This window comes from Natator depressus, chromosome 7 (assembly GCF_965152275.1).
Source record: "Natator depressus isolate rNatDep1 chromosome 7, rNatDep2.hap1, whole genome shotgun sequence".
NCBI classification, from domain to species: Eukaryota; Metazoa; Chordata; order Testudines; family Cheloniidae; genus Natator; species Natator depressus.
The window spans coordinates 123,304,344-123,317,714 of record NC_134240.1 but is presented as its reverse complement, the minus strand read 5'-3'; the positions used below and the strand labels follow the sequence as shown (position 1 = coordinate 123,317,714).

The 13,371-nt window shown below is 50.8% G+C and overlaps 1 protein-coding gene across 1 annotated transcript in view; it reads left to right on the top strand.

Moving 5' to 3' along the window:
• HPSE2 (heparanase 2 (inactive)) overlaps positions 1 to 13,371 on the top strand; it is a 281,188-nt gene that overhangs the window by 249,848 nt on the left and 17,969 nt on the right. The window lies entirely within an intron of this gene.

The following is a 13,371-nucleotide window of genomic DNA, read 5'->3' as shown; positions in this document are numbered from 1 at the left end:
AACTTGGGACAGAGGCTAATGCTGCTGGCTAATCGGGGGTGCCATGGGCAGGCAGAGGAGGACATGCAGCACATCACTTTGAGGGGCCCTGTCCCCTGGAGTGGGCAGAGTGAGGGGACAGCCCAAAGGAGGTACCTGGGTTCAGAAGGAAGGGAAAGTGTGATGTAGAAACACAGGCTCAAAGTGAAGAGTGACCAGATCTCCAGAGAGCGCCGGACCCAGGGAGTCGGGGTTGGAATCAGTGCCTGGTTTTAGATTTATAGAAATGAAGGCAAAAGGTGTTCACAGAGCAGAGCAGTTCCCACTGATTCAGTGCAAACCCTTTCATTTGTAGCTCTTCAGAAAGACTCAGGCAGCTGTGCGCAGAGCTCCAAGTGCGCAGAGCTCTAATAAAGAAACCGTATGTAAAACTGCTTTAAAGGGGCAGGTTTCCTTTTCATCTTTTCTCAGTCTAATAAATTCTGCACCTTGTAAGTGGAGAACTTGGCACCGCAGAGAGGTGTTCTGTATCTCCACGGAAAGGAATTTACAAGGCTGGTCCAGGGTACCAATCTGACAGCCCTGCCAGCAGGCCCTTGGAATGTGGAGTGGAGATCTGGGAATCATAAGGGCAGCCACTTCAGAGAGCTCAGCATTTGATAACAAAATCCTGCCAGTAAAAAGCGGTGGGTTTTATACTGTGCTGAGATCTCGGGGAGAGTCAGCGAGGGGTCAGAGCCTCCATGAAGTGGGTTTTACAGTTTTCTCCCAGCTAATCAGCTGTTGAGTTGTGCACCTCTGTTCTCGCATCATCAGGTATCAGGGGAAGACATTGGAGGTCTATGTTTTAGATTATTTCTCCCAAATTCATTCTGTGGGTAGTAGCAAAGAGTGACTCGCTAAAGCAGAGGGGAATACAATCTCATGTTGTCCATGCATCCTCAGCTCCCCATTGAACTTCACAATGGGCTCCGGGCTCCAGGAGGCCCCACCAACATGTCCTAATGTGACCCAGACTGATCCCTCTTTCCTGGCCACAGGGGAGTGAGTCTCCCTGGTCATTCATCCTTGAATCCTGTTTGAACTAAAACGCTCCTGGGGCAAATGGTTGACGGTTTTCCTCCAAAGACCCAATTCCCCTGGCCAAGCCTCAGCACCTCCATCCCCAGGTGACTCCGGGGCCTTTCCAAACTCCTGTTGAGAAGTTTCTTCTACAGCCCAGAGCTTGACTTACTCTAAGATCTAGGCAGCAGTGTGTACGTGTCCACTAGCCAGCTGGCTCAGCTGGAGCAGGGAGCAAGTGCCTTGAGGAGCCCTCTGCAGAGGTTAAGATGGTGTGAGGTTATGAGCTCCAAGGGCAGGAGCTACAGGAACAAACCCTTGGCTGTTAAAGGCAGCACAGGACTTTAACATGGACTTCATTGCCATTTTAAAGATAATTCTTGTCATAAAGTAAGTGAGCTGCCATCCCCCCTGGAGTAATTGTTTATTCCCTCTCCCACATGCTTCAGAATTAATTCATTTCCCATGCTCCTATATCACCTTCCTGGATAGATTCTAACGTGTGCTTTGTAAAATAATTTATTTTCACCCCTGTGGTTTAAAAGCGTCCAGGGCAGGTGAAAATTGTTAAAGGGTTTAAAAGCTGCAGACATGAAAAAACCCAACAAGACCAGACTGTGACATGGCTGTAGGTGCAGCGGGTGCTATTTTCCCGTGGGAGCGATCCGCGAGATGAAAGCAGCTGACTGTACCTGTGCCGGGTAGCTGTGATGTGAAATATAATCCCCTCGTTAGCTGCAGTGACAAAGACTTTTCCACATGTAGCCTTTGTGTGCGTCAGCTGGCTGCTGAGAGAAGTGCAACATCAACTGCATGATCAATCACTGTGAATGGACCTGGCTGCTTGTCAGCTGGCAGAGAACTTGGGCTGGGCTCTCCGTAGGAGCGCGTTTCTTCTTTTCTTTCCATGCCACTGCCAATCCAGCCTTGTCAGATAAGAGTGCTGGTGCATCAGGCTTTACAGCCCCTCGGATGCTGGGCTGAACTGATCCTTTTACAACAGAGCTCCTTTGCCCCTCCTGGGTGCTGTTCTCGAGTAGCTGGGCTTCCCTTTGAGATCCAGGGATAAGATAGTGATGGGAACAGTCTGACCTTTCACCTGTCATTCTGCAAAGTATCAAATACAGATCCTTTGCTCTGGTGCATGCTAAATATTATTAGTGCAATTGACACAAGGGAACTGATCACTTACAATCCCTGAATCAGGACACTCAGAAGCGAATGTTCTCACACACAGCTCAGCCGCACTGCGCATTCTGCCTGTCACATCGTGTTACATTTATTAGCATAAACAGGCATTTCAAACATGGCACAGGAAACCTCTCTGGGGGCTCTGAGCACCTCTGGGTTGAAAATAACAACACTGGCCTGCTTGGCATAGCTGTGGGAATCTTAACTTCTGACTTTCCTGACTGGTTTGCTTTTATTTAAATTCTCCTCCATGCCGCTGTGTTACTGTAATGTTCTCAGAAAAGACAAAGGAAAAGTGAGCGTACAGTTCCCCTTTCTGCACGATGATTTTTGCCAGCATGGGGACTGTGCAGTTAAATCAGCAAGGAAAATCTCTCATGTGGGTATGGGCCTGGTCAAGAAAGCCACTCCTTCCCTGGCCATGCTAGCTGTGGTATATCAGTAAAGTGTGTGGGGGGAATGCTCCTCTCCCGCACCATCAGCATTTCTCCAACGGGGAGAGGTCCCGGTGTTTGCTCAGGACGAGCTGCTCACCCAGCACAAAGTTCTCCATTCACCAGATGCCAGTGGCTGGACAGAGCCTTCTGGTTTTTCAGAAAATCACCTCTGGGGTGCAGTCAGGCCTGAGAATCTCTCAGCCCGAGGGGTTTCCTGAGAACGTGAGAAGCCACCAAGAGCAGAGGTTTGACCTGATCACCCACCTTGATTACAGCAGCGTGACCTGCAGCCCTCCAATGTTCTTGGAGAGAGACTGTTCTGCCCCGGGGATGCTGCTTCCCTGTCTCGCTGGGGAAGGCTGTCTGATGCTGGGCTGTCATGCAGATGAGACCGTCGTGTCTCAGGTTCTGACTCAGGAAAGCACTTCAGACCGTGCTTCAAGGTGCACCTGTGAGTAGTCCCACAAGTTAAGTACACTCTGACATGCTTCGCTGGCTGGGGGCTCCAGGGCTCCGTTTCTGGGAGTGGCTTGCGTTGCTGAAGCAGTGCTGGTCGGTTGGTTACGCAGAGACCACACAGGAGTCTCAAAGGGCCTCCGTTACTGATGTGGGAAAGCAGCTTTTGGCCACTGTCAAGGCTGCTGGAACTGCTGCCCGGCCATGGGTCAGCCCTGCCCCCTGGAGAAACCAGTGGGGTGAGGGTGACTGTGTCCACCCCCATCACCACGCAGCACATCGGACCTGGAGGGCCACGCTGAGCTTTCTGTGCTGCTCTGTAGTGGGGACGTCGGTGGCTGTCGTCCTCCGCTAAGGAAATCTGTTTGTCTTACACGCCTCGCAAATGACACGTCCGTTTGCCATATGCAAGTGATGGGGCTCAGTCTCAGCAAGCGATAACGGGTTGGGGTTCTCTGGCCTGTGTAATCCAGGAGGTCAGGCCAGATGATGTAATGGCCCTGTAATCCTGTGCGACCCTGGGTGGGTGCTGTGCGTGACATTGGAGGGTTTTCCTGCTCGGCAAACGGCTCTACGTAACATGGGGGATGTGACAGGAACATCAGACGTCTGGGTAAAAACCAATGTAGCCGGAGCAGCCCAGAGCCCAGGAGAAGCTGGTGCTTAAACTTGCATTTACATCTCCGGTTAGTTATGGAGCTTTCTCCTGCCAGACCCAGCCTGGAGGTGGGGAGACGTCTGGTTTTGGTTCAAGTAGAATGATGCTGGATTTTCCTTAATCCAGCTGGGTAACGAGCCATGGGACAGGCGGAGGGAGGAGAGTTTAGGGAGATCAGAGGGTGACGGGGTGCCAGAACCTGCTTTCCTGGCTGTGGGGAAGAAGTTGGGGTGGTTCTTCAAATGGCTCTGCATGATCCCGCTTACTGGTTATGGCCTTCCCGGCGGTGCCTGATGGTAGAGCCCTCCCCAGGCTGTGTCCATTAGCGCTCATATGCGTCCCCTCCAGGGCAGGTGGGGCCTCCTGATTCAGTGCTCTGTCAAGGGAGCACCGACCACCTGCAGCAGCCCCCTCTGCTCTGGCACCGCACTTTTAAGCCTGGCCTTGGGGCATGAGGGGCTGGAAAGCAGGCCTGCCCCACGCTCAGCCCATAGCAGTGACGCCTGTTCCACGGGGCTGGGCCTTGCTTCCCGTCCTGGGCATTGTGACCTGGCACACGGGGTTGCAGCGCCACCCAGGTTGCCCCTCCATCATGACAGAGATGGGGGCCCTGTGCAAGTGCACACTGGTTAATCCTGATTCCTGTGGGTGCTTTGTACCCCTGGGCCCCCATTAAAGCCTGCACCGGCCCCCTCCTACTCCTTCCCTCAGCATCCTCAAACATTCTGAGGGACAGGCAGTGTAAGGGGGTGCTATGCCCCTACCTCCTCAGTTCCTTCCCGCTGTTGGGCCAGACAGAAATGAGCCATTCCCGTCCACTCGGATCCAGAGGATAGTCTCTGATCTGTTCTTGTATCAGTTTAGTATAAGGTAGTTTGACGTATGAAGAGGTGTGCTTCATGCCCAGCATCTTCCCAGTGTCGGGTGACCACGTTAGGTGCCCGAAATGCTTGTGGGAAGGACACTCTCCTCCTGGGTGATTTATTTGCTGGACTTGTGTGCGAGGAGCAGGCAAGGAGAGGCAGAACAGACGGCAGGTGCTTCTCCTTAAGGAAGCTCTTGCTGTTAAGCTGTCCGATGGCGGAAGGTCGTCAGAGCCAAAGTCTTAAAGCCCATTTCAGCTCCAGGAGCTTTCTCCAGTAAGGCTGAACTGTCTACAAATTCCAAGGTGTCAGGATCTTCCTTGGATCCAGCTCTGGATCTTTCTGTCAAAGCCATCAAGGCTCCCAAGGCACCATTGTGAAAAGAGACAGACGGCCTGCTAGAGAACCTAGAGCCGTGTTGTCTGCTCCAGATGCGTGGGTTGCCAGGCAGAGGGCAAGGAAGAAGACAGCCTCTGTTAGTGGTGTCAGAGTCCGTGCATCAGACTTATTGGTCTGCCAATTCTGACATGGTCGCTACGGTTCTGTCTCTGAAACCTAAGTCAGTTCTGGTTTCAACTTGGAAGACCAGAGGTGCAGAGCTTAGTCTTTCACCAGATTTGGTGCTCTCCAGCTGTGTTCCCTGTAAGCTGCGTGCTTGGGCGGCCACGCAGGAGAGAGTCAAATGCCGCCCAGCTGATAGCAGAGCGTGCCCAGCCGGCAGCCCTTCCCTCCCCGCACTGCTTTGCAGCCACCTTGCTCCTGCAGCTGCTCCTGGGACCCTCCTGCTGGCTGTGCAGAGCGAGGGTAGGGGGGGTTTGAGAAGGAGGATGCTGATGTCAGGGTGTCCTCCTCCCCCAGCCCCTGCACCCCATCTCCACCGAGCAGGGGAGAGGGGACTGGGCTCATTAGGATTCACAGCAGCTCTGAGATCTGAACAAGCCTTCAGGTGAGTGAGTGCCTTAAAGAGACAGTGCACAGTCTCTCAGAGACTTCCCCAGCAGCCAGCACACACAATCTCTGTCTCTCACACACCCACACATTCTGTCTCTCCCCGTCCCCCCTGCTCATGTACCCCATCTCCGCAGAGCGAGGGACAGGGGACATGGTTCAGGAGGAGGAGAGCTTTCAGTGAGTGCCTTAAAGACACAGGGGACAGGCATCTCTCAGAAACTTCCCCAGCAGCCAGCGCGTACACAGTTTGTGTGTCACACACACACTCATACAGTCTCTGTGTGTCACACACACACACTGTCTGTGTCACACACCTCCCAACACTGTTGGTGTTGTTACTTCTTGGTACTTCCTGCAATGCACATATATTCTCTGTATTTTGTTCTTTCAAAGTGTGTTGTTTTCGTTTTTGACTGGTCTATGCATTTCACAGTTTTTATTTCTCTCTTACGCTTAAATGTAATTCTTTGAGTAGTGAGTTCTAAAATGCCTAACCTGTCCTGGCTGGAGTAATTATCCCTGTGGTAACTTTTTAAAAATATATATCTAGGCTTTTTGTTTCTGCTAGTGGCGCAGATCCACACGTACCTCGGTGCACATAACAAAATTTATTCTGCACATGGGTGGAAAAAATTAGAGGGAACATTGCTCTCCAGGTTTGTGGGGCCAGCTCCTCCCTCCACTCCTGTTCTGGGGTCACCCTTGGATCTTCAGGCGTTTTTTACTGTGGTGGCAGCGTGTGCATCATCCCGCCTCTGAGCATGCCTCGCGTTCCGGTGAGAGGCAGCTGGCAGAGGAAGGGAGCCGCCTTCGGTTCTGCATTCTGCTGCCTCCTGACCTGAAAGGAGGAGAAGAGCAGAAGAGATTTAGTCTTTCTCCAGATCCATTTATGCCTCTTCTAGGCCCTCACAGGGACTCAGGCCAATCACTGTCACCGTCTATTGCTTGTTACCCCTGGTTCCGTTGCTGTCTCTGGCAAGATCCACGTGGATCCAAGGTTGGAGCCTCAGTGTCAGAGGGTAGAGGAAGAATTAAGAGACTTATTCATCCTGGTTTATGGCTCCTCAGCCTGGGTTTCCTCACTCCAGTATTGTTTTTCCTCTTATGAGCATGTTCCCGGGCCCCAGCTACTGGAGCGACTGGCCGTCCTGGGCTCCAGGGCCTCCCTGGGTTCCTCCGCAGCAATTCTCAACCTGTATCCGCGTGGCTGGAGAGTTGATGTTTTATCAAATAAAGATCCAGAGGCAGAACCATCCTCAGATCCCATTCCACCTGACTGGGCCGTCTGCAGCGCACACAGCTGTGCAGTGAGACGCTGTCTGGAAGGCAGGGCGAGGAGCTGGCTCCTCTTTCTGAGCAAAAAGAAAAGGAGGACTTGTGGCACCTTAGAGACTAACCAATTTATTTGAGCATGAGCTTTCGTGAGCTACAGCTCACTTCATCGGATGCACACTGTGGAAACTGCAGAAGACATTATATACACAGAGACCATGAAACAATACCTCCTCCCACCCCACTCTCCTGCTGGTAATAGCTTATCTAAAGTGATCATCAAGGTGGGCCATTTCCAGCACAAATCCAGGTTTTCTCACCCTCCGCCCCCCCACAGACAAACTCACTCTCTTACTGGTAATAGCCCATCCAAAGTGACCGCTGTCTTCACAATGTGTATGATAATCAAGGTGGGCCATTTCCTGCAGAAATCCAGGTTCTCTCACCCCCTCACCCCCCTCCAAAAACCACACACACAAACTCACTCTCCTGCTGGTAATAGCCTATCCAAAGTGACCACTCTCCTTACAACCTGCATGAAAATCAAGGTGGGCCATTTCCAGCACAAATACAGGTTTTCTCACCCCCCTCCCCACACACACAAACTCACTCTCTTGCTGGTAATAGCCCATCCAAAGTGACCACCCTCCCTACAATGTGCATGATAATCAAGGTGGGCCACCTTGGATCACTTCGGATGAGCTATTACCAGCAGGAGAGTGAGTTTGTGTGTGTATGGGGGTGGGGGAGTGAGAAAACCTGTATTTGTGCTGGAAATGGCCCACCTTGATTATCATGCAGGTTGTAAGGAGAGTGGTCACTTTGGATAGGCTATTACCAGCAGGAGAGTGAGTTTGTGTGTGTGGTTTTTGGAGGGGGGTGAGGGGGTGAGAGAACCTGGATTTCTGCAGGAAATGGCCCACCTTGATTATCATACACATTGTGAAGACAGCGGTCACTTTGGATGGGCTATTACCAGCAAGAGAGTGAGTTTGTCTGTGGGGGGGCGGAGGGTGAGAAAACCTGGATTTGTGCTGGAAATGGCCCAACTTGATGATCACTTTAGATAAGCTACTACCAGCAGGAGAGTGGGGTGGGAGGAGGTATTGTTTCATGGTGTCTGTGTATATAATGTCTTCTGCAGTTTCCACAGTATGCATCTGATGAAGTGAGCTGTAGCTCACGAAAGCTCATGCTCAAATAAATTGGTTAGTCTCTAAGGTGCCACAAGTCCTCCTTTTCTTTTTGCGAATACAGACTAACACGGCTGTTACTCTGAAATCTTTCTGAACAGGGTCCGATGGATTCCGATTTCTCACTTGATGAGCACATAATGTTGCTTCTGCTTGGTCTCCTCCAGCACATGGCTTGAGGTTTCCTCGCCTGGTGGATCACATGGCATCTGCATCGAACCTACCTTTGGTGGCTGAGGAGGAACCTCTCACCTGGTATTTCAGATTCTTGGAGCTGCCTCCAGGAATCAGACTGCATTGCCGATACAGGGAGTCTGCTGCAGCCTGCTAGGCCTGTTTGGGCAACCCCTGCTTCCTGCCAGGGAAGATAAATTGTCTCCGATACCTCAGTAGGGGGTTTCCTCCTTTCCTACTCTCCCTGCGCCTAATTCACTGGTGGCGGCTGCTGCCAGTAATAGACTTAGGTCCAGTCTGGCCCATTCAACAGCTGCTGACAGAGGGGAAAGATTGGTGCCCTTGGAAGAAAGTTTTTTTCTTCCTCTTCTCTTGGTATTAGGGTAAATAATTACCAGCTCCATTTATGGGAAGAGACAATTGTGTTTGTCCAGGATTTGCCAGAAGATGGGCTGGTTTTCTGGAGGGACAGGGCACGGTGAAACAGGCTCTCAGGGCTTCGGCTGATGCTTCGGACTCTTCCACTGGAGCACTGGCTGCCGCAGTTACCTTCGGACAACACGTCTGGCTGCGTTCATCGGCACTGATTGTGGAAACCAGAACTGAAACGGAAGATCTTCCTTTTGAGGGCGGTGGTCTCTTCAGCAACAAGACTGATGAACTGATAGAAAAACTGAAGGGAACTCAGTCCACTGTGTGATCACCGGGTCTATATCCCCATAGGTGCTAGAACTAGGGATGCTGGGGGGGCTGCTGCACCCCCTGGCTTGAAGCGGTTTCCATTATATCCAGAGTTTACAGTTTGGTTCAATGGCTCTCAGCACTATAAAAATTGTTCCAGTGCCCCTGTATATCCCTGTGTCAGAAGGAGACCACATATCCCTTCTTATGCGTGTAAGCTGGGTCTGTGGGAGCTGTCCCCTACATCTAGTGATGAACTGGGGGAAAGGACTCCAGGAGCAGGCTGTATTTGCATAGACAGCAGACGGACCTGCCTGCCCAAGTGATCCATTTGGTTGCTTGGGGTTCAAATTCACTGTACTACTGAGTGCGGGGTAATGAGCTGTGGGCGTTACTGGAGGAGCAGAAGGCAAGCAGACCTATACTTGGCCTGCCCTGATGAGGGGGCCAGGGTAGTGATACCAAATCCAAGGCCATGGGAACAGCTGTTCACCCCCGGTGGTGTGGATGCTTTAACGAGTCCAAGTGACCGTTTAACTCCCCCCGTCCAGTGTTCAGAGGCGGAGCTGACTCGACTCAGCTGAGAATGCTGGTTCTGTCTCAGCACGAAAGCTGAAATCACTGATAAGCTGGTCTAAGGGCTGAGCCTCAGACCGGGGACAGAGACCGCGCTGCGGTGAAGAGATGGGGCAGCCGCCAAGAGGTTCCCCACTCCCCGTCTCTAGGAGCTGGGCTACGAGGTGGAACCTCGGAACGCAGCCTCGCAGCCCGTGGCAACAGCAACGGAGGCAGCCAAGTGAGGGCAGCAGAGACAGTGACAAGCAGGGAGCCGAGTCAAAGGTGTCACTCACTCCCCAGCTCCCGCGGGGTGGGAGGTGAACCCACCTGATCGCCCCCCTGGGCTCTGCGATGTTGGTGACCTCGGCCAACAAACCGCGAGTTGCTGCAGCAGAGGGAAAGGGAGTTGCATCTGAAAGAGACATTCATCTCTTGGACTTCCATACCACCAGGTAGGAAACTGAGGCAAAGGATGCTGCCCAAGGTCCTGTGGGACAGGTGTTTTACTTATTGCTTATCTACTTTCAAGTCATTGTTGCAGTGTTTTCCCAAACCAATGGTGGGTTTTCTTCTCTTAATAAAAGTTAAGAGGATTTCTGTGCTTGTGCATGGGGAAGTATTGCTTCGACAGGTGCCCAAGGTGGTGTTTCGTTTCCCCAGATTTTGGGGCGTGGAGGGCTTGAGTCAGTTGTTTTTTAATGTTAAGAGAAACCCCTAGATACAGAACCCAGCCCTTGTTGCTGTGGACACCAACTGGCAGAATGGTTACACTGATATCAGAGACAGTTTTACCCTCAATTGTCTCTTTATTTTTCCTTAAATCAGAAACAGCAACAACAGCATAGCAAGCTTATTCTTTGTCCTAGACCCAGGACAAAAAGAGGTCTTTCAAGTACAGACCTTGGCTAAAACAACTGCTCCCTCCTCTTTGCCTTCCTTGATCACCAGGCCACTGCTCTGATGGGAGTATCGAGAACCGCAGACCAATCAGCAAGGATCCCTGACTAGCCCATTTCATCAACAGTTGGAAGCTTCTTATGGCAAACAAGTTGGTTCATGAAATTATAGAGAGGGCTATGTTGTGCAGCTGAAAAATGACCCACTTCCAACCCCTGACCCTTCTCTCTGCAGGGAACATTATCACCAGGCTGCTCTTCTAACAGAGGTTCAAAACTTGCTCCGGGAGTTGCTGTTGAAGAGACCCAAACATCTTTGGGGCCAATTGTTTCATTCAAGGAACTTCCTGGTACAGAAGAAAGATGAGAGATTCTGTCTGATTTTAGATCTAATACGATTGGACACGTCCACTTGGAAGTTCCAGTTTCAAATTCTCACCCTGGCTCAGTATGTCCCCTGCATTCAGCCAAGGATAGTTCGCAACTCTCCATGTCAAGGGTGCGTATCTTCCTATTTCAATCTGGCTGAGCCATCAGAAGAATCTTCATTCTGTGGTGGCCCAACAACATTTCTAGTACAAGGCCCTACCATCTGGCCTGTCTGCAGCACCAGGAATTTGTACAAAGTGCCTCTCTGTAGTAGTGGCATATTTAAGAACGCAGGGTAGTTTTGTTTACCCATATTAGACCATTGGCCACTGAAGTTCTCGTCACACTCGCCACTTCACATCAACTCCACAATCTTCTTGCTTATGAAGCTGGCTCTGCTATTGAGCATCAAAAAGTCAGATCTCTGCCCAGCTGAGAGACTTCATTTCCTAGGTTCTGTACTGGACTCAGTAGCAGAAGGCCTTTTCTCCCAGAGGGAAGGTTTCTGAAGATAGAATAATCTATTTGGCACATCCAATTATGTTTAACCCAGATGATGATTTTCTTTCTGGGTCTCATGGGCCTTATAGTAGCAACTACTTACATGACTCTGTTTCCTCAAATGAGGTAGTTGCAGCATCAGATAACTCAGGTTTACAGACCCAGACAGCCTCAGATGTTAGTCACCATGCCTTAGGATGTTCTGAATTCGTTGGTGTGGTGGGCAGCCAGATGGGATGTCCTCAGAGGTGTCTTGTTCAGTCCTCCTTCACCTTCCGTCACCATAGCCTCCAGTGCATCCGGCAACGGATGGGGAATTCATCCGGGTCCTTTCTCCAGTTCAAGGCCGCTGACTGTTTCATGAAAACTTGCATATAAATGTGTTGGAGTTAAGAGCCATTCACTTGGCCCTCAGATCTTGGTGGGACAAGTCAGCAGATCAGATCAGCAGCTCCTCAAAGCATTTGCCCACAGCTATGTTAGCTTCTTCACCCGCCTTGTTCCCAGCCTTGCTCCCACCTTGTTCCTGCCTCTGACCCAGCCTTGCCTCACTCCAGGTAACCTGGCTCTGACCCTTGGCTCTAGCATCTGGCCTCTGACTCTGGCGCTGCCCCTGGCTCCTACTCTTGGCTACCAGCTCCTGCTCCAACAGGCATGACCACGCATGTCCTGGTCACTGACACATCTGTATGTTCTCCCGTTTCCCTTAATTCTGGAAGTGCTGAGGAAAGGACATCAGGACAAGGCAGGATGACTTTTGTTTGCCCAGTTTGCAGAGGCAGGAGTGGTACATGGATCTCCTTCAGCTGTGGGTGGAATTTCCAAACATCCCCTTTCATCTGACAGCCTGGCAGATGAGACTGTGACTGCCCTGGTCCTCGTCAGCCCCGGGGGGTATTGCTCAGCTCCAGGAAGCTGTTCCCAAGGAAGTGATGTTGTTTGAAAGGAACTAGATTTGTCTCTTGGATGCAGGGAAAATCTGATTCTCCATTTCAGCTTCTAGTCCTTCTGTTTCAGAGTATTTAATGTATTTGAAGTCTAACAGCTTATCTGATGCCTCTTTAGGAGTTCACTTGGCAGCTGTTTCTATTTACCATGCTTAGATGGCAGATCATTACTTGTGCATGATACAGTTAAAAGGTTTGTGAAGGGGTTGTCCAATCCGTATCCCTCTTTGAGGGATCTCGTCCCACCAGGGGATCCCAGTTTGGTCACATCTAGGCTTATGAAACCACCCTTTGGCCCTTTGGCAGAGGGTTCCATATTTTATTTAGCTAATAAGACTATTTATTATTGCTGTAACATCGGCCGGAAGGGCAAGCCAATGGCATGCTCTGGTGGCGGATCTCCCATTTACTATTTTTCATTGAGACGAGGTGCTTCTTACACCTGATTCCAGGTTTTTACCAAAAATAGTGTCTGAATTTCCCATCGGTCACGTTATTAATTTACCGTTTCCCCCCTAAAATGCCTGCTAATAAAGGGGACTCTGGTGCATACTTTAGATGCAAGCAGGGTTCTGGCATATTGTTTAAATAGAACTAAATGTTTTAGAAAGTCATCTAGGTTATTTGTCTCTATCTGGGCAATAGTAGATCTAGTCAAACTCTTTCCAGCTGGGTTAAACAATGTATCAGGGAATGGTATAAATTAGCGGCACTCTCTGTGCCTTCGATTGTAAAATCTCATTCTGCTAGGGCAGTGGCAACATCTTTTGCTTGCCTTAAACACGTTCCTGTTGGGGAATTTGGTAAGGCAGCTACTTGGAAGTCAGTCCGTACTTTTCTCAAACGTTAAGCTTTGGAGTTGCCTTCAAGAGCAGATGCCAGATTTGGTAGAATGGTGCGTCAATCATTATTTAATTAGGACGCTGTTCCCTCCCCCTCAGGTTTCAGCACTGCTTCCCAAATTACCCAGGAGTGGGAATATGCAGAAGAAACGAAAGTGACTTACTTTCAACCGAGTTCTTCGAGATGAGGCTGCGTATTCACGCTTCCCACCTGTCTCGCCCTCTTGCTCACAGCCCTGCTTTTCTCCTCCGGGCTAGTGGTGGAAGGGCAGAGGACGTAGAGCGTGCAGTGCCCCCTGGTGTGTCCTCGCCCCCAGAACATCCGAGGATGGTGAGGTGGG